A 25324-nucleotide genomic window follows, 5' to 3' on the forward strand; every position below is an offset into this window, starting at 1 on the left:
TATTTATATATTATCTTACATATACCTAGTGTGCGTCAAGCTTAATTCTCATAATTGCAAGTTTTCTGTCTTCAGACTTTTTTAAATGTTCTTCAAGTCTTTTTTATTGAAAGATTTTCTGGAAAGTTTACCCTTTCAAAATAAATACTTTTGGTTTCTGATGGTTTAAAATCGAATCAGAATTTACTTTATCGTTTGAACTTTAAACAGCTTCTTTTTTGTTTGATTAAATTCAATTTAATCATTACGTATAGAGCTAATACATAAGATCGATGGCGAACGGAACGGTTATTCATTTAAAAGGCTTCTTTGTATCGAGTTTATATTTATTTATTTATTTATTTATTGTTTGTTTGTAAATATTACATAATACAATTAATGAACTTAAAATGTCCAACTAGGCGATTGCCCGTTTTAGGACATTCCAATATGATAATGTTTTTACATGTAAATTATAGTGTTGACTATTCTGTTGTTAAAATAATACATATGTATATTCATATTCTAGAATACTTTCAGTTATACCACGACATATTTTACTATTGTTTAGCTGACATAATAAACGAAAGAAATATTAATAGATAAAAACAAGAAAATGAATTTGAAAATGAAACTGAATTGAAGAAATTCTGTTGGTAAAGTAATACAAATGTATATTCATAATCTAGTATACTTTCAGTTATACCATGACATTTTTTTTTTACTATTGTTTAGCTGATATAATAAATTAAAGAAATATTAATAGATAAAACAAGGGAATGAAAAATAAAAAAAAATAAAAAATGAAAGTAAAGAAGGAACTTTTCCTTTAAGGAAAAATATCACGAAGAATTGAGCAATTTTCGAACTTTCTTTATGTAAAAATACAGTTCCTGTAATGCTAATATAATACCAATATAAATTAAAATGTAAAGAAGAATGTAAAGAAAAACAAAATTTACAATTCAATTACTGTTTTTTAGCATATTCTCGCATTCAGCTCTCCCCAAGACCAGAAGCCAATTGTTTACCTGCATACGCAGAATATTAGTACTCTTTGCCTTCCATGCATCAGGTATGAGATTGAGCAGTTTAGGGCCTAAGTATGAGAATTGTCTCTGTGCTAAAGATGAGGAAGTGGTGGGCGGAACTGTTGGGTTTTTTTTTGCATGTCTTGTATTATGACAATGGTTTACGGAAGCTAAGTAGTGCCTCTGTTTTTGAGTATGTAATATGATTTTCCTCATGTATAATTGTCTTACATCAAGAACACGAAACTCTGCGAACAATGAATCGCTGGGGTACCTGAAAGGTTTTTTCAGTATGACTCTTATTTATTTTTATTTATTTATTTATATATATAATTTGTACATTTATTTATAACAATTACAGGTAATAAAGCCTAAGACGTTATAATTGTACCATTTATGCAGTGTATATGCAATGCCAAAAATCTCGTAAATGCGCTATAGGACACAAAAAATAAATCTAATTTCTTATCTACCGCATTCAAAAAGCACGTAGCTCTCCCCACAGGTGAGTTCATTAATAAATTAGTGCGGCTTGCTCTACTATATAGAAGATTGTGATGACGTCCTCGAGAGTGAGACTCTGGTACAAAAAAATTTAATTGGGCCAGTATCTCATTATTAGATAAGTGACCGTTTATTAGTTGGAAAAAATATTTAAGCAAAGCAATACCTCTACGTGTCTCTAGGGAGTGGTAATTGGTCATGCCTAATATATAAATCGATGGGTAAAGCCAAGGGTAACGTCCATAGAGCCGCGAGAATAAAAACCTTAAAAATTTTTTATGGACTCTTTCAATGCGTAAAGTGTATGTTAATTCATGTGGAGCCCAGATGATCGAGTTTGATTCAAGTACACTTAGGACTAGTGTGTTATATAATAACGTCAGTGTTTTTGTGTTACGAAACGGATATGAGTTTCTAATTACGAAGCCGAGAAGCCTGTATCCTCTGCTTATTAAATCATCGATGTGTTGGTGAAAGGTTAGTTTGCTGTCGTAAATAACTCCTAGATCTTTGATTTGATTTAGGTGTTGGAGAATAATTTCATTGATTGTATATTCAAATACATGCGGTTTCTTTGATCTTGTATACGAGACGATATTGCACTTGGGTGTACTGAAGTTCAAGCCATTTATTTTGGCCCAGTTTGAGACGCAGTCAATGTCACGTTGAAGGAGAATACAGTCGAGATGGTTTTTTATTGAACGATATAGTTTCAAGTCATCTGCAAATAGTAAATACAGCGAATGTGTGATGACTGAACCAATATCGTTGATAAAAATCAGAAACAGAAGTGGTCCAAGGATAGACCCCTGAGGAACTCCAGAAAAAACTGTGAATTCCAAAGAACTGGAACCCTTATAATAAACAAACTGTCTACGATTTCGAAAATATGAAGCAAAAAAACAGAGTAGTCTTTTGGAAAAACCAAATGAAGCTAGCTTATTTAGAAGAATGTCGATGTCAACCTTGTCGAATGCTTTTTCCAGGTCGAAATAAGCAACATCCACCTGTCCCCGATTGTCGAGAGTTTGTGATAAGAAATCTGAGATGCATAAGAGGTTTGATGTTACTGACATCTGGGGTCTAAAACCATATTGACGGTCATCAAGAATTGGATTAACGTGATTAAGTATATATTTATGTAGAATTTTCTCGAATATTTTCATGATGGAACATAGAACGGCAACTGGTCGATAATTCCGGATATCGCGTTTATCTCCCTTCTTGTAGATAGGGGTTATTTTAGTTAATCTCCAGATGTCTGGGAGAATCCCGTTTTTTAGGCAAACATTGAAGAGATGACATAATGGTGGTATTAAAAGGTCGGAACAACCCTTTAGTATAAATGTTGGAATATTGTCAGGACCGATGGAGTGAGGTTTCTTTAAATTTGAGAGTGCCTCCTTAACATCTTTTTCTGAAATACTGACCAGGTCGAATGAGGGCCCAATCTGTACAGTGTGAAGGGTAGAGTCAATATTGAGAGTTGGTTGGACATTTTTGTAAACAGAAAAAAAGGTCGCAAAACTATTTGCGATTTTATCATCAGTAGTCAATTCCTCTCCGTCAAGAATCATAGACTTAAATGAGTTGTTGGATTTTTTTAGATCCTTAATGTACTTCCAAAACTGTTTGGGATCGATAGATAATTTTTCTTCCATTGAAGTTAAATGATTTTTAAAAGCTTCACTGATTTCATGTTTTACGATGGAGCGATAGGCTGAAAAACTAGCATAGTCCAAGTTGTGACGTGTTTTTTTCCATCGCTTATGAAAAATATGTTTAATTTTAATATTTGAAATAATACTATTGGTGTACCACTTAGGATATACTCTGTGTGCCGTAGTGCGAGGTGTGGAAATGGGTATACACTTGTCGAATATATTGTAAATTGAATTGTAAAAATTTGTACATAATGCATTTATATCTGTTGAACTTTGGCAGACCGGTTGCCATGAGCATTCAGAAAGCAATTCATATAATAAGTGGAAATTTCCTTTGTTGAATCTCCATGCGTTTATGGTTCTAGCTCCATGATAGGAGGGAACTTCTATTGGACTTGGGTTTAGACATGAATTTGCAACACCTGAGTGAGTTTCACTAATACTTATAGACAAAGCAGGGTGGTGCTTGTCCTCGTTTGTAATAGGGTCATGACATTTCTCAACACACTTTATAAGATCCTTGGCATTACATAAAACTATGTCCAGAGTGTTATTATAATCATTACATATCAAGTTATATTCTTGCAAACCGTAGAAACATTTAAAATAGTTAAACATGTTCACAATATTGGAGTTACAGGAAGGGAGGTTCAAATCACCTAATATTAAGATATTTTTGTCACTGAGAAGATTATAATTACTTTCTATTTTTTCGAACATGTTGTAGTATAACGAAGTTGAAGAACGAGGTGGCACATATATCACACATACGAAAACAGTTGAAGATTTCAAGGATAGCTTCACCCACAGGGATTCAGTGTCGGGGAGGTCCATTGAAGAAATCCTCTCAGCATGGGTTACAGAATCAGCACGAACAGCCAGGACGACACCCCCCGCTCGTGTGAGGCGGTCACGACGAAAGACAACATAATTTTCTGGAAATAGCTCTGAATTATGCACACTTGGTTTCAGCCACGATTCAGTGATTGCTATTAAATCTAAGCTATCTCGAGCAAATAGGTTGTTTTTAAATACTGCCAATTTCGTATTTAGCCCTCGAACGTTTTGGTAATAGATAGAGAGGTTAGAATTACTTCTCACTCTTAGAGCGTTTCGTTTTATCATTGGTTGCAACGTTTCTCCGAAAAAACCACTCATTGAATGCAACATGATTTGGCCATATGTTCGGGTCCATAAAAAATGAAAGCTTCGATTCCGGGACTCCAATCCGGAAAGAGGCGTAGTCAGCTTTGGCTGTCAATTTGACAACATCGTAAACAATTTCTTTGTTTATATTGAGAAGGAAATTTACAATATCCTCGACCGTAGTGTTGACATCGAATTGCCAGGCATGAATATACTTGCGCCTTTCAACGGCTATGAGGCCTTTATGCTCAGTCGCGGTACCATGAAGTACTGGTCGTCTTTTTTTCCTATGCGTGACTCGGCGCCAATTGGGGTTAGCCGAAGTGGAGGTATAAGCGATTTCTGGGATTTAGCTAAGGGATCGAGTATGGTTTTAGCACAACCTCCCCAACCTAAGGAAGCATAGTCTAATATGGAATTGCACATTGAAAAGTAAATTCGTTTCAAATCATTTAGACATAGAATATTTCTTATTGCTATAAACAGATGTGTAAGTTTCCTGACCTTTGTGGAAGTAAAGGCTATGTGTTTGTCCCATCTCAGAAATTTATCAATGATAATTCCTAGGTATCTTATATTGTCCACATATTCTAAGGTATTGCATTTACATGTAATAATGTCGTAACAATAGTGTATTCTAATGTTAATAATTTCTTGTGGTTGACCCGCTTGAGTTGAACTGAAGCAGATGAATTTCGTTTTATCCGAGTTTAGAGTGAGGAGATTACTATCTAGCCACTGTTTAACTTTGTTTATGCCAAATTCAGCTTTACTGCAAGACTCATTCCAGGTTTTGCCTTCGAATAAAAGTACTGTATCGTCAGCAAATGTAATAATGTGGTCTGCAAATGAAGTATTACATAAGTCATTTATATAAACATTAAACAATATGGGACCTAGTGTACTTCCTTGCGGTACGCCATATTTAATCTTGGCTGGATCACTTAGAGTACCGTTAATATCCACTCTTTGGCACCTGTTTTCTAGGTAACTAACCAACCACTTGAAAATTTGACCCTGTATCCCAATTCGCTGTAGTTTATTCAGCAGAATTTTGTGCGAGATAGTGTCGAACGCTTTAGCTAGATCTAAAAAAAGTGCAATGCATTTACTACCTTTATCTAGATTATTAGAGATGATTTTTGTCAAATTAGCGATGGCGTTTTCAGTGCTTAAACCTTTGCGAAAGCCGAATTGTCTACTAGAAAGGATGTTGTTATTTTCGAGATAATGGATGAGACGGTTCTTTACAATTTTCTCCATAATTTTAGAGACAGAGTTGAGCAAGGAAACAGGCCGGTAATTATGTATCAGTGATTTGTCCCCACTTTTATGCAGTAAAATGACGATTGACTGCTTTAAATGGTTAGGGAATTTCCCTGATTTAAAACTTAGATTCGCAATGAACGCAATCGGTATGGCTATGTATGCTTTAATGATTTTTAGAAGATTTGATGAAATCTTATCGGGACCACATGCTTTTGATGACTTAAGGTCGTCAATTATCTTCATGACTTCGTTAGTTGAAGTTGTGATTGAGTCTATTTTGTGACCGATCCTAGGGATATTTAAATTGGCGAGAGCGGTTTCTGATTTCTTACACTTATCGAGAATTTTTTTCGCCAGTGTGTCACCCACAGATGAAAAGTAACTGTTTGCAAAGTTTGCCATATCTTTGGGGACTTCAGAGTTTGATGTGTTAATGTATAGCGATTTTATTTCAGAAGATTTATTGATTTTGGATTTGGTTATGTTGCGAAAGGTATCCCAAAAACGTTTTGGATTGCAGTTGTTTTCGTAAATGAGTTTTTTATAATAATTTTCTTTCGCCGATGTAATTAATTTCTTACACAAATTCCTATACTTTTTATAATAACATTGTAATACCAAATTCTCAGGATATGTTTTTGCCTTTTCATGAAGATGATTTCTTCTGTGAATCGATTTAACTAGCCCCAGGGTGATCCATGGTGTGAATTTAATTTGTTTATTAGATACGGTTATATTACTTGTGTGTTTTGATATATACTCGTGTAGTTTGATAATAAATTCTTTCATTGCTAAGTCAGTATCTGATTTATCTAGAACATTTAGCCAGTTTTCTGCGCTCAAGTCCTCAATTAAATTGTTGAAATTAGTTTTAGCAACGTATTTAATTTTCGAAGAAGTGGGAGGCTTGTTTTTAAGACAAAGAGATGTTGTATAGTGGTCTGAAATAGTTGAGTGTATAACAAAAGTGTCAATAAAGTTAATATTTTTTACATTGATGTGATCAAGACAGGATTTACTCGATTTACTCTTAATTTATAAATACATGAGCTCGCAGAAAACATCATAATAATAGTCCCAAAATTAAAGAAAAGCTCTCAGAACGAGTGCTGTAAGTAGGTTAAAAAAGTTTGTTTTTCATCACTTGTTTGACCAACCCCTTAATAGTAGTATATAAAAGAGCTTCCAAAGAGTCAGAACGGGTCGGTATATAAAAAAGCTTTAAATTTAATGGTTTAGAAATAATACAATTCAAATTAATTAGATTTATACTATTCAGCGGGTTGAAGTTGATATGTTAGATGGAATCCATATTACCCAATGGAAGTACAACAAAAGCACAAAGGGTACACTGAGTATCTACACGAAATGTTACATAGGCATCATATCATATTAAATATTACTAGGGCAGGGCAGATCCGTGAAAAATCACGGGCTATTATGATTGCATGATTTGTGAAGATATAGTATTAAAAATTAATATATTTTCCACAGGATTATTTTCTTTCAAAAGCAGAGATTTACCTATCGAATGTTTGTAATTTTGAAAAATTACGACATCTATCCAGTGATATTATAAAAATACAAGACACGTTATATTCAAACTAATCGAACAAAAAATGTAGCACCGCGTGCGAAAAGGATAGCCATTTAAATAATATGTGTGTTCGAATGAAATAGTTGTATGAACGGGTCGCTAAATTACGTACACTGGACCTAGTTCAGTAAAACCACTCTATTATCCCGTCATGTGCTGAAGCTAAATTTTCGCCGTGCGCCAGCTGATTCTATTTTCGTAATAACTTCCTTGTTTTTGCGAAATAATGTGTTTATAATTTGTACCTTCTTACGAGATAATATGTCAGTAATTTTTTAATAAAAGTATTTGATATGTAATCCACCATAAGTAGTTCCGACATCAAAATATATTCGTAATTTACTATAACCTGTTCATTCATTCGTAAGGCCTGCAATCCCTTTTTAACCGGAATTACCACTAATTTAAAGAGATTCTTAATAAATTAGCAATAGTCATTTTTCTCCGTGCACTAATTGAACATACTTAAATTACTAAATGAATTCAACCTCCATACTCCCGAATGCTAAAGAAAAGTTTTGGTAAATTTTACAAAAAAATTTTATCCAGAAAGATAGATTTTAGTTTAGAAATTGCTTTCTCAATGAGTGGATGTTTTTTCAATATTCAAATAGGAATTTGATTATTTAGTTACCAGTGAAAATTTAGTCCGAGCGGCGTTTTTCCACAAATCCATTATTGATCTACGGGAATGAAAGGGAAAATAATTCTTATTTTTACAGATCATTTTATGCTAACATCCATTCTTCTTAGTGTAGGTAAAGTCTTTATAGTTGTGTGCTGTACCGTTCCGCCCTTCAGAGTAACCAATAAAACCCATTTTCCACGTAATAAAAGCCGTAGATTCTCGCATTACACGAGATGAGGGAAGGAGTAATCGAATAAAAAAGATAATAAAGACTTCCTAAACTGGCAAATAATTTTATATAAAAGCAAAATAATCAGATGGAAATTTAACAGGTTTCCAGGTCCGAACCAGATATTAATGTAAAATGACCATTGATTATAACCCTTTATTCTCCTGATAGTAACGATGTGGTATACAGTAGCAAACGGTAGAAAAAATTGGGGACGCCTGAGGAAGACTTAACCCATCATCTCTGTATTGGAATGAGATAAGGAGTCCAATAAAATACGATATAATGTAGTTTTTTTGTAGTAACAATATGGTACACAGTAGTGAATGGTGGAAGAAAGGCACGCCCGAGGAACACGTGCCACGATCAAGTGAAAAAAAAATAGAAAAAGTAAACTTCTAAATTGTTTTGAATAATATTATTTCCACCTTAAATACAGGGTTTTCCAATAAGAGGTGTTATTTTGATAGTCAATCGTAAAAGATCAATGGTTTCGTTGCTTGTGTGTCACGTAGCGCCGTCTTGTTGAAAGTAAACGTTGTCCAGGTCAATACCATACAATTCCGGCCATAAAAAATCATTAATTATCTCTCGATAGCGATCCATTCACCGTAACTGTTGCTCCAGCCTCATTTTCGAAAAAGTAAGGTACAATGACTCCGCCGGACCATAAACCGCACCAAACAGTCACACGTTGAAAATAGAGAGGTTTTTCAACAATAACTCTTGGGTGTTCCGAGCCCCAGATACGACAATTTTGCTTGTTGACGAAGCCACCGAGGTGGAAATGGGCCTTATCCCTCAAGATGATTTGCATTTGATTCACTCAAGTGAATTTTTATAATTTCAATGCGTTGTTGAAGCGTGTATCGTTCTATTTTTATTAATGGCGTAGTTTTTACTTGTCAAATGTCAAGAAATGACAGCTTCAAAAGTAATATCTACCGAAATAGCGGGCTATTCAAAATAACACCTCTTATTGGAAAACCCTGTCTATTAAATAAAAAAAGTTTTCAGGTACACAGTATTCTTTCAGTACAAAAATTCTTATTAAAGACTTCATTCGAAGGTTTCTCAGAATATTGGGCAATCTATGCGCGTGTTCCCCATTATATGTATTTTACGTATTTTATATTTTCAATAGATTGGAATCACAACATACAAGTTGATAGAAATGTCATTTTCACAATCGAGCCACGGCATTGAATTTATCCAAATTTTAAATTTATCATAACTTATAACCATCGATATTCAACTCATATAATGTGAATTTAAAATTTATTTATTTATTTGAGGAACATAAACAGTCTTAGTAATACAATATACATAAGAGGATAACAAAAAACAGAGCAATTATTAATGTTCACAGATAGACATTCAGAAACATAAAACTAACCTGTAAACTAGAATATTTAATAAAAATAGAATAAAAAACAGAATAAAGCAGCAAATAAGAAAAATAATAATACGAATGTAAATTCAACAAACGATAAACCTATAATATGCCTACAATAAACAGCAATAAAATAAATGTGATTATAAGTATACTTAAATAGACTTGGGTTGGAACGGGAAAGGGGAGAAGAGGGATAAGGAAAAGTTGCCACGCAAGTAATATTAAAATATTAGGTACAATCAATTTAACAGTCGTAAATATGAGTTAGAATGTGATTCAATGAAATTCTGTAGTGATAGAAACTAGACTTTAACTAACTTAATTTATATTCTATGATCTGAACTAATAACTATCGTAAATTAACTTTAAACCATCAACTCAATTTAGTAAAATTATCTGAGCGTAGAATAGTTAATGACCAAAAATGTTTATATAAAATCATAAATTCAATAATTGACAGCCCTGAACTATTATACTTGATTTTTTTACATATACCAACATCGAGGCATTATCTACCGTTCTATTGTGATAACTCCAACACAGAATCTCAATTCTATACCCCCGTTCGCCGTATACAAAATTTGGGTAATGACTATAAAGATGTTGTTGATATATTCAACACATCATTCACCAAATATAAACAAGTCATTACCTAATTTATTTCAGAAAGAAGAAGATCAAATATAATATAATTTAACTATAGAAACTACGTAGCTCTGTTTATCTTACCAAAGTTTTGTAATTTTCCTAGTATAATACTTTACCATCTTGCATGTTGGTGTGTTTATTTTCCACTTTATATCGTTCTGACATTGTTTTTGTTGAATAGGTCGTGTTTTATTATGTCTTATATTTTCTTTTTTATTTTACTTTGATTTTTTTTTGATTTTGTTGTTTATTTCGATGTTCTTTGTAAAAAAATAAGAAAAGAACATGTAAAAGCCCAGCCGGGCGTGAATTTATAGATAAATAAATATATGATGTACCCATAACCGAAGAATTTTCAGAGAATTTTTTCAGTGATTTTTATCGGTTTTATTTGTATTTTTGCTGTTCTGACTTTAAAATTTTAACGAGCCTACTTAACCAACGAATCAAAGTGCGGAGAAAGGGAAGGAAAATGTACAATTTAGATGTTTTTCTAGCGATTATATTTTTTAAGGTTAAGCCCTAAAGGTTAAAGCTTAAATGATTCAAATTTTGGGAGACACTAAGGATAGATGAAATGTTGAAGTGGAGAACGAAACTTTTGAAAGGTTGGAATATTTAAGTAAAGAAGGAAAGCCAAAAATTATAACGTCATCATATTTTTTGGTTTATCTGATTTGATCAAAAGTTTCCTCTTTAAGCAATGAGTAATTTCCGAGGAATCAACTTAAGCTCTTAAAAAGTTCACAAGTTGACAAATTAATTATCTTCGTATTTCATGAAAAGTTTATGTTGTGCTGACGTAAAACACGCCGCTGAACATAAGCGTAAGCTGATGTAAAATGCTACGACGCACATCATTATACAGGGTTTTCCAATAAGAGGTGTTATTTTGAATAGCCCGTTATTTCGGTAGATGTTACTTTTGAAGCTGTCATTTTTTGACATTTGACAATAAGAAACTAAGCCATTAATAAAAATGGGACGATAAACGCTTCAACAACGTATTAAAATTATTAAAATTCACTTGAGTGAATCAAATGCAAATCATCTTGAGTGATGAGGCCCATTTCCACCTCGGTGGCTTCGTCAACAAGCAAAATTGTCGCATCTGGGGCTCGGAAAACCCAAGAGTTATTGTTGAAAAGCCTCTCTATCCTCAACGTGTGACTTTTTGGCGCGGTTTATGGTCCGGCGGAGTCGTTGGACCTTACTTTTTAGAAAATGAGGCTGGAGAAACAGTTACGGTGAATGGATTGCGCTATCAAGAGATGATTAATGATTTTTTATGGCCGGAATTGGATGGTATTGATCTGGACAACGTTTACTATCAACAAGCAACGAAACCATTGTCTTTTACGATTGAATATCAAAATAACACCTCTTATTGGAAAACCCTGTATTTTATCAACCCAGTGATAAAATACGTGGTCGAGTGTGGCGACTCTACGGAGTCTTAGTGACTAGTCGATTTTTTTGTGATTCAAAAAATTCAGTGTGCCGTGGAACGGCTGAGCGGCCTTTTTTCATGTACAAATTAATTTTGGATTTGAGGCCAAAATACCCAACCAATTTGATTCACGCATCGCATCTTGCACCTACGAGAATTATTTCGTAAACGCATCGAGCTACTTCAACCGCTCGAGAACGTACGAGAACGTTCTGCTGCCTGCGCCGCCATAAAGTTCCCGGTTGTAGTTAACGGGGACCGTATATAGTCAGTAGATAGCCGAACCACCATTCAAATTGTGGGGTTCCTCGCCGCACCGACTCTGTACAGGCCCGCAGGTACCCGTCGTTACACATCAGTCGACCGTCCGCCGCACCTTCGGGTCACTTTCTTCACACTGAGGCTTCAGGAAGACCCATGGTCTTCACAAGTGCTGAACACCACCCACAAGTCTGGTCTCCACCAACGACGTCATCACCACGACCACTCCACAACCGTTCATCTCCACTTCATCTAGTGTTGACCATGAACCTGGTGGATTCGACGCGGTGACGATCTTCGGCCTGGGGAATTCACTGCGTCGCGTATCGGTTCAGAGTCATCACAACATATTGACATACGCAACATACCGACACTCAATAAACGTTGTGATTCTACACACCCTCTTTCCCATTCCTAAAGAAATATAAAATAAAACATTGTAAAAATGTTTTTATGGTGTAAATTTTAATATACGAGTATATACGACAGTGTTTTGTTTCAATATAAATCGGTCATTTGTAATTTTAATTTAATGCTATTAAAATGCTTTTTAATCATTTTTTAATTATTATTTTATATTTACGTAGTTGGTAGGATAATATAATTATCATTAACTCACAAATAATTGTCTGAGTTGCCTCTAAAATCATGAAAAATCGTTTTTTCGCCTATATGCTATAATTTAAAACACAAATAACTAAAAAAATTACATCCGTACTTTTGACCTTTCGACTAAGCCAGGCCTCAGACATGCCAATGAAATTGTTTATCTACTGGAGAAAGGATTTTAATATTTGTTCTATTTTAGCAATAGTAGGGAATGATTGAACTTACTTCGGACACGCCAGCACTCACCATGTTTCTCTTCAGTGGTTTATAAAAACGTGGAATCGATGTTTAGTTGTTATCCAATTATTTCAGTTTTTATTTCATGTAACATGAAATCACGTGCCGCAAAATCCCATTTGGAAAATAAATTCCTCACATTAAAACTCTTCCACGTCCGCCTTATAATTTCTTCACAGACGAGAAAAAATTTGTATACAATGGCGACAACTCCAGGAAATTTAATGGATAGACTTTTCAGAGAGAATACCTACGTAGAAAATGAATGAATTGAACAACTTTAAGTAGGTACCTCATTATTCAGAAAAATTCCTGGCTAATAGCTCACAGCTGTTTTTTAGCCGAGTAGGAACCTAATTTGGCTGAAACATTTACCCTTTAAATCCTTTAATTTCAATAAGACAAGGTACAATAAGCAATTTCACAGGTAAAACAGTATTATTTATAAAAAAATATTTGTTTTAATACATCCTTAAATTGCAATAAGAACAGGTATAATTTTCTCAGGGAAAACTGTCTTGTTTTAAAATTTTTTATTTAAAGCAAGAAAATATTCCCGGTTTACGAATAACCTAACATTTAAAAAAAATCTTCTACTACCATCAATATAAGTGTAATATGTTGTTTGTGCAGTGGAGGAAGACTTAGCCAGCCGAGGAATTGAACCCAAGTCCCATGGGCGGGAACCTGACGCGTTAGGCAACACAGTCACCGACCACTCATTCAATGTAATATTATGTTACGCCTTTAATTAGCTAAAATAATTATGTAGAATTTATTTTATACTAAGCTAAACACAGTCTTTGCCTCTGAGCAGAGTAGTATCGTATATTGCTATCATGATCACAGAATTCAACAGGTATAATTTAATAACTTGTTCAGTCTAACATTTAAATTACAAATTTCTAAAGGGCATCAATTAGCTTCGCTTCTTTCTGTTTAATGCTCAGCCCACCCCTAAATTCCTGATAAGAAAACATTTATTTATGTTATTATTTTAACCTTTATTTGAAAATGCCAAGCCAAAGTCTTTACGTTAAGAAAATAAATTGATAAATTATTTTAAAAACCCCTACAAATAAAATAATACCTAATAATCACAACCAAAAAGTGAAGATTTTTATTAAATAATGTTGGAAGTAGAAAAAACATTAGATACCACCTACACATAATAATTGATTTAAACTGAAGTTGAAAGTAAATTATGTGAGTAACGCAAGAGACCAAAATGCTCAAAACTGTCTGAAGCCAATGAGGTTATGGCATCCCCAATTGGGGTATGTTGTAAGGTTGAAGGTAGTTGGAAGAGGAAATAGAAGAGAAAGAGGACGGTGGGGAAGTACCTGGTTAACAAAAGCGGCTAAAGCCACATCAAGCAACGCTTTTTAAACTTTTATTTTTTATTTAATAATAATTCGTGTGTAATACGGGTTAAATTTAAAAATATACTTAGTCTAGCAAAGCTGCCACATGGCTGCTTGTCAGCCAGTTTTCCCTCAACATTTTTGTTTTTGTTTTTGAACCTTTGGAGGATTGTGATTATCGCCAATTTAAATGGGTTGTTGGCTAAATGATTCTGTGGTTCTCCAATCCGCAGAATCCAAGGTTGCGTGATTACTCGCGGTGTGTAATAATGAGAATTCGGACAATTCCAATTTAGTTTTTATTTTAACAAAACTCATGTTACAATAATTTTATGAACAAACTGATCGCGTACGCTATAAGAGATTTTAGGGCTAAACCGTCGGCTAGACCGCTGGAGACAGAATTAATTATTTGCCGCGCGAGGTATCGAGCGCAGGTTTACAATGATACCCTCACAAGAATGTGGTAAAAGTAATGTTGTCATTATTTTCGGGAGATGTAAACTCCCTATAATTTACCCTACAAACCTTTCACCGAAACTTGTTATTAATTTTATTATTTATTTATTTATTCACGCAATGATTTTTTTTGTTTTAATTATTAAGATTATAAAGCAGAATTATACATATTACATTCATAGAAATGTGTTTTTTATTGGTTTGTTTTTGTTTACGCCAAATAAAGGCTAATTGTCGTTTCATAGAGAATTGTTTATGGCAATGAATTTTTTTTTTATAAATTTAATTTAGATTAAATTTGATAATATTATTATTAAGTTCTGCAAGTGTTTTAGTTTTTTATTATTGTGACAGCTGTTTCGGCTTACAAGGCCATTTTCAAACTCTTCAAAATGGCCTTGTAAGCCGAAACAGCTGTCACAATAATAAAAAACTAAAACACTTGCAGAACTTAATAATAATATTATCAAATTTAATCTAAATTAAATTTATAAAAAAAAATTAAATGGAGTTCTACGAATTAAACACAAAAACAATAAATAAATTAAGCAATGAATTTTGTTCCTGAACCCCGTTTTCCTCTCCTTCATACTTCTCCTCTTTGTCCGGGAGTCAGTCAGTCAAAAACCAACAGCCGTGACGCAAGGTGAACATTATTACCCAAAACGCATCGCATAGCAATAAAAATCATCTTAACGCATCGCAAAAATAAAGTTTTGCTAATACCACAACTACAGTGTAATCCAAGTGCATCCCAACAAGTGAATGTTCCTCCACCTCCGTAAGTACCCTTATACCTTTATAAAACTCATTGCCAAAGAATAATTGATTATGTTATAAAAGGTCCACAGCTTAAACAGTTTTAACATTAGAAAAAACAATAGTCTACGGATTAAAAGTTACCAATTCATGTTTATTTCATATATATTCATGTTTCATACCTTTCCTTGAAAATATTCTCCTCACAGCATATCCTGAATATCCACAGACACGCCCACTGGTAAACCCCAGGGCATCCTGTGTGGCTTTAAAAAATTATATTTAAATAAGTACCGACAATATCCGATTCGATGGCATTATTATTTCTCTCCCGGTCTTAGGTAAGAATATCAATAAGTGATTGTACAAACCCTTAAGATTCATTTTTCAGGTCTCGCGTTAAGTATTTTGTTATTTTTCTCTTGCTCCAGGCAAAGATTCCAAAGAATTGAATATCAATTATTTCTTCTTATGTAAACGGGAATTTCAATAGTCCACCAGTCTTGTACGTGCTTCAAATTCCTCGAATCACTCTGGAAAACGTGAATGTTACGTCGAGAACTGTATTACGTTCTTACACCGACGTGAAAGAACAATGATTGTCGTGGAATACATTTTTAATCACAAGGTTCTCAGAGTTTTTGTAGAATGAAGTGAAAAGCCTGAATCTACTGAATATAAATTTATCGTATTTTACAAATCTACAGTGGTGAGGGGTGACGTTCATTTTTCGTAACAATGGCATTCGAAGAAAAAAATCTCGAATGCTACCATAAGCAGGAGAAAATTTCCGCGAATTATTCGTGGTTCCACTCGCGAGTTTTTGTGTTCAGACCTGAATAGTCTGGTACTTCCCCACCTTCCTCTCCCCATCTCCTCCCTCTTCTCACTACCTTCAGCCTCGCAACATACCCCAATTGGGGAGGCCATAGTCTCACTGGCTCCAGGCGGTTGGAAACAGTTGGGGCTCTTGCGGTTTACACATTAAAAAAATATGCATATATTACGCATCACAAATTACACATCTGCCCTGATGATGGTCTCTGCAATACTGTCCGAAACGTTGGCTAAAGAAGGAGGTAGCGCAACATGGCATAATACCCCAAAAAGAAATCACCATAACACTTTTGGCCGTGAAAATCTGAAATCATACCAAATAAAAATATATAGGTGAAATAATTATAATATAATTAAATTATATTTAGATGAGTTTTTATTCGGATGTAACACATGAAAACAAGTATACATTTGAAATATATATACTTAGATACTTAGATATATAGATAGATACATATACTTAGATGTTTATATGCCCGCAACATTTTTGTAAATAATAGCAGTTGATTAATTTTATTGCTTTCTTTTAATAAATAAGTTGATAGCTAATAATGTTGATGGGTACTTATCTAAAATGTATTTTGCTTTTCCTTTTAAGCCCACTTAGGTGACATTTCATAAATATTTAATATTTTGTTCTAGCGTCCTTTCCGCTAAGCCGACAGTCAGTTGAAGTGCGTTCGAATTATATAACGGGTACCGCCGGAGGTATTTCACTCACGAATTTTACTTCGTGAAACATCTGTTTATCTGTATATTATGCTCCAGGATGGTTGATACATACTCCGGGTACCTTCCTTGTAAAAGACTACCATTAAAATGGCTTTAGCCATGTATAGTGACCCGATCTGAAGAGTACGGTATGTCACAATCTTCATGTTCCCTCTCCAACAAAATACCCTAATTGGGGATACCTTAATCACACGGTACTTGAGTGTTGTGCGGTATTCAGATAAAAAAATGTATTTATCAAGCAACTAATGTTTTTTTCATATTATATAAATTTGAAAACAAGCAGTAGTTGCATCGGGATTCTAAAAAGTTTTTTTAGGACAGGGAGCTCTCAGGTAGGCACTGCCGTTTAAAAGCTCGTGCAAATAAAATTAATGATTAACATTCTACGAGGCTCTTCAAATACGTTCGTAAGTTTTTATGTACAGAAATAATGGTTTCTGTGAAAAATTTCTCTTTTATTAAAGCTTAAATGCATAACATCACGGAATGTGGGGGAAAATACCAGCATTATAATATATTAAAGCTGGTCTATAAATAGCTAACTGCCTTGACACATAGTTGCTGCCAAATGATCCCATTCACACGTCGCTAAATTCCAACCGAGTGCAAATATTAAATCGAAAGTGATTTATTTCTATTTTTGGCGTTGAGTAATTCCTACGCTGTCATTGTCATATTATTTTCCGATTTTATGGCCGGGTTAAATCTTCGCCATAGGAAAAACTAAACCCTTCCACACACTTTTCCACAAATGATCATCTACTCAATCAACATTATATAAGCAAAATAAATACAAAACAATACAAGAGCAACACGTCAACTCACCAGAGATCAAATGGGAAAATAATTCACCGACTCTTATATGTATATGAAAAATATTATTATTCTGATAACATTACAATATCGGCTACTCAAAAGCTCGGCTGGAAGTTTATTCTTTATTCGCCCTTCTATCTCCTGGGGGTCTAGAAATTGATATCTTTAGAATATCGGATCGATAGGCGTAACTACCGATGATTTTACAACGCTTTCCCGAGCATGGTTACACTATTGATATCCAGTCCGATGTTGATAACGCAATGGATCAGAACTCGATATATGCTTGCAACACTGACACATCTCTCTACGAATCACATTCCTAAATGTCAGACAGCTATGTAGAAGTTAAAAAAATGACAATATCGAATTGAAATATTAACTTTAATGTAAATTAACAGTCCGCGTGATCTTTTTGATACTAAAAAAGCAATTAATTAGTTCACGGGGCCTTTAGTCATATTCAACATTCATAACTGCTAAATTTTGTTTGTGGATGCTGAAATAGAATTAATTGATCACGTCTTAGATAAATTAAGTAAGTCTATGAATCGTATGTACGGTTTTTAGTTCTAGGAGATTAATTAGTTCACTTCCATTTTTAAATATAAGGTTTTCCAATAAGAGTTGTTATTTTGAATAGGATAACCCACAGTAATAATTTTTATCTTTTTCATTAATTTATAATGTGTTATTTGCAAAACAATTTTGATCAATATAATATTAATTTTCATCCAATTAAATATCTATGTTACGTTGGACTTTTAATGTAGATCAAAATTGGTCAAAATTTAATGATTATCTTGATATCATAGATTTAAAATTAGAGGCAATAAGACTGTAGCCTTTTGCGTGTAACTCCTAATCAAAATCTGTTTTGTGCTGTCTAATGAAACAGCTGTAAACTTGGTACACAAAGAGATTCTGTAGTTACTGACAGTGTAGTCTGATTCAAGATAAAACTTTGATATTTACAGCTAATATAATTTAATATAGTCGCTAAATCGGTAAACTTTATAAAAAAATGTATGTTTACAATAATATAAATTAATTCGTATAAGTTTTCTCCGTGTGAATAGTTTGTGATTTGACACAATTCACCATATTATTTGCATTTACCCGACTGCCTTGATTTATTTAGTCAACGATTTTGCGTAGGTACCTACATATTAAATGTATTCCAATGACCGGTTATTTTACAGAATTTGAAAAATTATCAAACTTCAATGTTGATTTTCAAGTTCTGTGAAGGTACCAAAAATAACAGAAATTGAATAGAAGTTCACATAACTTGAAAATCAACTTTGATGAATTGTTCAAATTCTGTGAAACAACCCGTCCTTAATTAATAAAAACGAATATTAAAAGTTTATAATATCAAAACGCTCTAAATGACTAAATAGAGTATATACCAAGCAGGTATATCCATTTTCCAGGCATTTGAAAATTGAATTAAAACTCAGCGTCCAACACGTTAAAATGAACCTTTCGTTAATTTGATTTTCATTTAGTGTTCAGTAGGTCTTCGAAAGCGGGAGCAACTCTTGCAATTAAGGCCAAGTATGTCCTACCGTGGAGAAACGGTCACCTAAATAAACCCGAAAGACAATATCCGAGGCATTTACGTCCCCTCGGTAGGGGCCGTACCGTTTACCCGGGCGTGAAAGTGTTCAGACGGGAGTTAAGAGGAGCATAAATAGATATATAGGACCAAGAGGGTTAAATGCCTCTTCGGGCAGTAAGAAAACTAATTAGTCACATTTACTCGGAAGTTATAGCACTTAAAAGAAGAGCGGCCAATTGGAATTCGTATCATTATTTTGGCAAACCATATAAATTACCTACGGTAAAACGGTTCAGAATTGTCGTACAAATCGGTCGGTTTTCTAAATGTTTGCGATCTATATGTCGAGCCATAATCGGCAGAACAGCGTAAGCGACGTTTTTTGTCAAATTACGATTTTTAACAAAAGCAGTTCAATGTTACCTAATACGTTTGCGACAAAAATATAACAGTTCTATCTTATACGCCTGACGCTTTTTTGGTACCTGTGCCTTTTAGCGTATGAACTTCCTTACAAATCTTGTAGGCGAGCAAAACAGCGCAACCGACGTCATTTGATAGCGTAAGCGACAATATGGTCGGTTACGTTCTTACGCCGAACGGTAGAGAATGTTCCAGTTTTGTCAGTTAGCGTCCATCGGATGACCAGTGCGAACGTGTCAGCAGAATTTCTACAAGGTAAATCTGTTTAATTTAACGTTACGTATTTAAATATTAGTATAATTAGTTAAATAATATTAGTATAATTACTGTTACCTACTACGCACTGTGCGTTTAAGGGGTAAAATGTCATTGTGTTATGAAGTAAACTAATACAAAATACTTTTCTTGTGCAGATGGCTCCACAAACTCGAACGCCTAAGATGGTAGAAATAGCATTACAGTCTATAGCCAATACCTCTTCAGGTTTACCGATTATTCTGCCAAAGATAGATAGTGATTCAAGAATGTCACCTACATTACCGAAACCTTTGACTACTGTCCGTCTAGTAGATTACACTGATAGCGAAAGTGATTCGATGGACATTCTGGAACCCCCCGATAATAATTTAAGAACAATTTTATGTATTGACGAGGAGCCCCATAATCAGAAAATAGATGTTTGTGATGGGAACACTTCAGCAACAGCACATTTAAGTCCAATTGTTCAATTCTCCGATACTGAATTATGTTTAGATTTCGAACCATCTGAAGAGTATTGGAAGCCTGATTCAGATGATGCAGATGCAGAAATGAGCGATGAAAGCTTACTTATTGGCAGTGTTAGTGATCCACATTTATCTGTTGGATATGCTGGGTTAAGGAAATCAAAATTAGTCCCAAAGAGAGTGCGAAGGAGAGGACTAAAATGTAATGGACAGCACAAAAGTGTTAAACCAAATCCGTGTCTAAATAAAAAATGTGGCAACAACTGTGCCATTCAATTCAGTGAAGAAGATCGCCTTAACATACATGCATTTTATTGGGGCATGGCCAGCAACCAGCGGCAGAGGGACTGGCTTCTTTTGTATATAAACAAACAGCCAATCAAAAGAAAAAGGGCTAAAAATGATAGCAGAAGAAATACATCATATAAATATTTCATAAATTGGAACAGGAAAAGAGTTCAAGTCTGTCAGCAATTTATTTTGAAAACTCTTGACATCGGGCAAATGACTATCAGGCATGCATGCAATAATATTTTAGAAAATAATTTTTCTAAGGCCGATTTGAGAGGAAAGCACGATCCATCCAATAAAACGGACCAAGAAAAAAAGGACATGGTAATAAAGTTTACTACACAATTGCCCGCTGTTCCATCTCACTAATGTCGAAATAAATCTTCGAAAAGATATCTTCCTGCCGATTTGCGTAATGTGAAAACCGTGTATAAAATATACATTGAAAATGTTAATTCATTAGATGAATCTGGGCATAGTAACATTGTGAGTATGAATATTTTTAGAAAAATATTTAATACTAATTTCAACTTGGGTTTTTATTTACCTAAAAAGGACAAGTGTTCTTTATGTGAGAAAGTGAAAAATTTGTCCGGTGACGAGAAGCTTTAGCAAACTGAAATGGATATTTACAAAAGTCACCTCAGCGAAAAGGAAAAATGCAAAGAGATCTTCATTAATGATCAGGCTAAAAGCAAAAATGATAGTGATATTTTGTGCGCAAGTTTTGACCTCGAGAAGGTGCTAACCACTCCCCATGGAGAAAGCGTAAATTTGTGTTATAGTCGAAAATACGGAGATCAAGTATAGGGATCTTAAAGGTCTCTGCGAGAAAGGTATTATTCCTGAGAGGATGAGGCATGAATTTTTGGAACTGCCACATGGATCCACAGTGGAAGATACCTTACCTGAATCCGACCAGGAAGACATGTGAATAGTTTTGAAAAATGTGGCTCAAACTAACAAAGTTTTGAAAAATTGCCGATATAAGGGCTATTATTAAAAAAATATATACGTTGTATCTATTATGCTTATTATTTGTTAAAATGTTTTTGTTTTATTTTTATTGTTTTGGAAATAACATTTTTATTTTTATTGTTTTTAGAAAATAACATTTAATCTTAATTTTCCCTGTAAAGTACAAGCAAGATAATTAAAAAAATATTACTTTAAAAACATATATGTTTTTTATTAGTAGTTACTTATGGCCTATTGCATGATAAAAAATTTAAAAAAAATCTACTCCAAATAGCGTAAGCGACATTTCAGAGGGAAAAAAATCTGTTAGGGTTACAGGCAAAACAGCGTTACCGCCACTATCTCGACAACTGGAAGCATTCAAATAAAAAGTATTTTCATTTCATACAGGCAGTAACCAAAGATTATTAATCTTCATTAACCTAAATCCTTTTTGGAATCAATTAAGAAAGTTAATTAAAAAAAACCTTCTCCTGTATAATTTACAAATTGTCGCTTACGCTGTTCTGCCGATTATGGCTCGATGTAGTATGTAATGGTACGTATAAATTTGCGAATAGAAACGCGAACCGAGCCACGAATTAGAGGAAAGAATCGAAGCCACTGCAAGCGGCGTTTCGCGAAATTTGCGGTGCTTCGTTCGGTGACCGGATAACTCATCAAAATGATAATTCATCACATCTTTAAAAAGTTATATAAAGTCATGTAAAGTGATGAAAGAAAAACTTTATTAACTGGGTTAAGTATGTTAGGTTAGGTTAGGTCAGGTTAGGTTAGGTTAGGTTAGGTTTCATTTTTTTTTAAACCGTTTCTAATGACTATATATCACTTTTTAAAAGAGTGTTGAATTGTCACTGTGTTGAGTTATCATGGAACCGCTTCGTTCATTTACCATATGTTGAGGTTCAGCTCGGCAGTTCGGCTCTCGTATGTATACGCAGCATAATAGCAACAGAAACATAAATTTTGCCAAGCGGGAAGCTGGTGTATCTGCATCTCACAGAATCCAGAGTGGAAATACTCTCTGGTGTAAGACCACCATTCAGAATTGTAACGTTGATTAAAATGACTTTAGCGGTGTTTGTGAATAGCCAGGGATTCCCTCACCTTCCTCTGCACCATATCCTTCCACTCCTCAGTACCTGCAGCTCTTTCTGAAATGCTTATTTTATTGTGTAGCCATGATATCAGCCATGCAAAAAAAAATTCGGCACTAACCTCATACATCACAATTTTAAAACTTTCACCCAAAAAATTCATTTTCAGTCGAAAGTACCTGCATGGCTGTGACTTCACTAGAAAATTCATAATATTAACTTATTCGTAAAATTAATCTTTTGTTTACTAGCAGACATTTTTGTTATTCTAAACAACATTTGCCCACCCTTTGTTCTTTGCAAGAGTTGTGCAGTTAAAAACTGTTAACTGAAAACCTCGAAATGAAAAAACTTTTATTCAGTCTGCTTCTGAATTTGTAACTACAGTCAGTTGCATTTTCCAACACACATAAACGCATATGAATGTGAATGGTAGAAGATTTCGGGGACGCCTGAGGAAGACATGGCACGATCAAGTTAACCAAATCATTAAGAAAAAAAAATCAAGACATCACGTATTTAAACGACTTATAAATAATACCGAATAATTTTTAACTATAACCCAGATTCCCCCACCAAACAAATGTACCAAGAAATGAACTTACCTAAAATCAGACAAATTGTACGAATATAATACGTGCCTATTAATCTACAAATGTAAAACAAATTTAAACACACAAACACAACATTTATAAAAACATAACAAGTACACGAACACTACACAAGACAACATAATAAATTGTACACCAATTCAGTAAAGACTGAAAGTGGTATCTCCTAGGTAGTATCTCCTCCCCGATAGCCTGAAAACAGAAATTAGAATAAACATATTTGAGAAAAACAAAATCAAAATGTACTTATATAAAAATGTGTTACTTAGGTCGTAAACAATGTAAACAGTGTAGGTACTTAAGTTAAGAAAACGAATTTAATTTATTATTTCTTTAAACTTTATATATTTTTAAACACTTGAGTCAGGCCAAAAGCCAATAATGAAGCAAGGAGTGTCTGCCAAGACCTAGTTGTTTGGCGGACCACCCTCCCGGCCACTCTCCTGCTAGCAAGTCAGCCAGCTATGTAGCTACCCGGTAGGGCGATGTTGTGAGGCGGTTTAATGATAGTCCCAAATAAAGGATTACAGACAAAGAAAGGGCGGACATGAACAAAAGAAAAAAACCACGTCTCCTTTTGTAAGGCTGTTAGGGTCCGGTCTTTGTTAAAAATAATGGCTGTCAGTATTATTTTGTATCGCGGCTCGGACTAGTAAAATGGAGAGGTAATAATCGTGTTATGTGCAATAAAATATTTAAAAAATACAAATAGAAAGGTAAACTTACTGGTACATTACTGGCGAATTCTCGCGAAAATTACTGAATTGTCTGATTCTTGTCAAACGAGTTCCAACTTGGAAAATGATAATAAATTATTATAAGCAATAATTAGTCGCTTGAAATATTCATATTCGAGGTACAATTAATCCAACCAACAACAAGTTTATCAATTATGCAATAAGTGCTTTTAAACGGGCAGTTATAAGTAGAAAGTCGTGATTACATTTGTAGACGCAATGGTGTTTCTTAAAGGAATTTCAGTTATTAGTTTATATTGTGGTTTTTACCGTTGACTATTGTATAATATTTTGATGACCATGCACATTATTGAAACAGGTCTTGAAAAAGTCCGAAAAAGTGAAGATTTGTTCAAAAATTTGAATACCTCGAAGGATTCCCAAACTACTTCCTGATTACCGGAGCCAGCGAGACTGTGGCACCTCCAATTGGGGTGTTTTGTGAGATTGAAGGATAAAGGGGGAAGGAAGAAGATGGGGAAGTGGAAGGTGGGAAAGTACTTGGATATTTAGAGCTGGCCACTTTAAGTCATTTCAAGCAATTTTTAGATTCAGAATGGTGATCTTTCACCGAGGCTTACAGCGAGTATATACCACTGACTGAAAGTGTGAATACAAACGCCGATAACTCGTTCCAAGGTTGAGATTTTCAAAAAAAAAACATTTCCAGAAATTATTAAATCTCATCATCTGTGAACCAGTACTCTGCTCGTGTCCTATTTCTCAAACTATTGGATAAAATGTTTTTTTTTTTAAAACGACTTAATGTTCCTCCTATTGAACTCTTATTCGGGTTAGTTGGCTTTACGTTCACTCATTAGTGTAGCTGGCTGTACAATCAAGTTTACAGTAAAAAACTTTATTCAACTTGTAGAGAAAAATAAAATTAAAAAAAATACATTTCTGTACAGTAAAAAGCAGAACAGTCGACAAGTTGTATTAGTATTATTAGGTATAGCTACAGTTTTGAGTATGAATTAGAATCTACCAGCAGCTGTACGATGTCTTTAATTGGATCGTACTGAACTAAATAAGAATAATTATCATTAACTACTCTCCTCTGATTTTGCAATTAATATTAATTAATAAGTTAACCTTTCAATTAAAAAGCGTCTTTTCAATTAGTTCCTTGTAAAGTAATTCAGAGTAAAAATAAGTTCTTGAGGAAATTGCTGACGATAAATAAAATGTGATTTTGTGAATATCACACAAGATTCCCAACTGCTCCCATCTTGAGCATTAGGACTGTAGTGAGGTTGAAGGTAGTGGGGTGGGGAAGG

General features: G+C 34.0%; 1 protein-coding gene across 1 annotated transcript in view; it reads left to right on the forward strand.

Moving 5' to 3' along the window:
* The window catches only part of Tusp (WD40 superfamily protein Tusp), a 93970-nt gene that overhangs the window by 32013 nt on the left and 36633 nt on the right, over nucleotides 1–25324 (forward strand). The gene's annotated exons all lie outside the window — the stretch shown is intronic.

The sequence above is a fragment of the Hesperophylax consimilis genome, chromosome 6 (genome assembly GCF_061612785.1).
Source record: "Hesperophylax consimilis isolate HC1 chromosome 6, BYU_Hcon_1.0, whole genome shotgun sequence".
NCBI lineage: Eukaryota > Metazoa > Arthropoda > Insecta > Trichoptera > Limnephilidae > Hesperophylax > Hesperophylax consimilis.